Source organism: the organism of the source record quoted next, unplaced genomic scaffold (genome assembly GCF_019419815.1).
Source record: "Pyrus x bretschneideri cultivar Hongxiangsu unplaced genomic scaffold, Pyrus_bretschneideri_v1 Contig7, whole genome shotgun sequence".
Classification (NCBI taxonomy): Eukaryota; Viridiplantae; Streptophyta; class Magnoliopsida; order Rosales; family Rosaceae; genus Pyrus; species Pyrus x bretschneideri.
In genome coordinates this window covers 1,576,398-1,578,592 of record NW_025999809.1, presented here as the reverse complement: position 1 = coordinate 1,578,592, position 2,195 = coordinate 1,576,398, and the positions used below count along the sequence as shown (strand labels likewise).

General features: G+C 34.2%; 1 long non-coding RNA gene across 1 annotated transcript; it reads right to left on the bottom strand.

Annotated features, from left to right (window-relative positions):
• Nucleotides 1-317: 317 nt before the first annotated feature.
• LOC103930353 lies at nt 318-1,312 on the bottom strand. Its single transcript, XR_664667.3, has 2 exons — nt 1,178-1,312; nt 318-798 (listed from the first exon to the last, which is right to left on the bottom strand). It is a non-coding gene; the product is annotated as an uncharacterized LOC103930353 (long non-coding RNA).
• Between the last annotated feature and the right edge of the window lie 883 nt (nt 1,313-2,195).

Sequence of the window (2,195 nt, the reverse complement as noted above, 5' to 3'; positions counted from 1 at the left end):
CACACAATATGATGTTTTGTGCCCAAAGCTAAGCACAAATACAACCCTTATTGTGTCTTACCTCTAATAAAGGCTACTGAATGTATGGTGTAAGATGGGCACAATTGCTATTTTAAAGGCTCAGATTGCTGTATAAATGTTAAAGCAAGGGCACAACTTTAAAATTGTGCCACTATTATATTTTAATAAATACAATAAAACTCCAGCACAATTAAAAATTTGTGGCATAATTGGATATTTTTATTTAAACATGGAAATCATCAGGTTGCTCATAGAACCTAATTTCCACCTAAATTTAGAAACTTACAAATCATCCATTACAAACTAAACATAAATCAACATTAGCACTAAAATAGTGAAGTTAATATATTACATAACCCATGTTCTCGGCTAAGACCGATTCATGCAACCTAACAATACAACCCATCCAAATGTTAAACCAAAAAATACATGTTATCCTATGCTGGACATACCCGGGATTCTCTATATACAACAAAATATAACATATCCAAGCTTGTATCCCCAAGTCAAACGTACTAATGGTTAAACTAGCAATATATAAACAAAATACACATCTACAAGGGCTGCTTGATGACAACTAACCAGTATTCTCACTTTGGCAGTCCTCATGCATCATAGCACTAGAAATTGGAGGTCCACACTGCACATTCTTGTCATTTCCACCTTCGAAACGCGTTGAAATCTGAGCGTGTGAGCTTCCACACCCTTGCTGCTGATATATATATCTTAGAATGACATTCCACCCCCTCCTGCCAATATCCTTTTAGAATGACATTCCTACCCATTTGCAAAACAAATTACAAACAAATCATAAGAGTATCTTCATTCAGAAAACCTGACTTCTAAACATGTCAATGTCCAAAATTCTCCCATTTTCAACATGCATTTTTCAAGAAGAGACATACACTGGCACACATACAATGAAAATCATATGAAAAAAAGAGCCAAGAAATCACATAAAAGTATCAATCTTTGAAATTTTATTTTCCTTTCCCCCATCACAGCCAAAAAATAAAGGGTAAGTCTACAAATATCAATTTTCATGCCACAAATTTGTGATACATTACAATCTAAAATCACACACATACATCATGCATATACATACATCAGAGGAAAGGAAGCAAATATTTTCAACAAACGCGATGTAATTCCTTACCTGAGAAAGGTTTGGCCCGGTGATGTGTACTATCCAAACTTTGCACATCCAGAAAGTGAAAAATATGACCTACCAAGGAAATCAGAGCATGCATGTGTTAGGTTTATCATTTGTCTGTCAAACTGTGCAGTAGAGACCAAAACTTGCAATCGGCATTGAGAACTCACAAGCACTGACGCATTGCTACTTTATTATACTAAATAACAACGAACAAAACATGCAACTTAAATGAGCAGCTAAACCATCATTACTAGCAAACAAGATGTAAACAATACAAGTTTGGACAATCATTTAGCTTAGGTCAAATGCAGTGAGATAAATCTCAATGTTATGACATTAATTTCTAAGAAAGATAGCAAATGCTAAAAACCTTATAGGATCTGCAAAGCAGCGTCTAATAAATAAGTATTTTGAAATCTAACCTTGCTTATATTCCCCAGTTTTGCATCTCATCCAATCTTTGCTCCACAAACGAACTAATCCGGATGATATGTGTGGTATTTGGACCTCTCACTGCCAAAGTCATGAATAGTACCAAAAATTAAAACGATTGATCTAATTCATCAACTTTAATCAACAAACACTACACGTAAATGTAGAACTACAAATATTTTAAACATGTAAAAGTAACTCATGGATAAGAAAAATACAAAATTAATCTACAAAAGCAGAAAGTGGTGAAACGGTTCTATCAATTTCAAATCGAGATCAATCCCGACAAGAACCAACATAATCAGCCAATTATGCATATGAACCTTTGCCTCCTTGAATCCATGGGACTTTACAATGTGGGAACCCAACTGATTTTTTAGCAAAAGAAGTGTCATTTATTTGATTTTGGAGTAATAGTTGTTTTATCCTGCCAATTAGTAGTCTGTTTTTTTAATTAGCTTATGAAAAAAATGGCTTTAAGGATAATGCAAATGAGGCATCTTTCAAGGGGCATATGGAATGTGTCTCCCACCATTTCAATGACTTTTTTTAATCACTATGATCTTCTACATCTCTCCTCCCAATT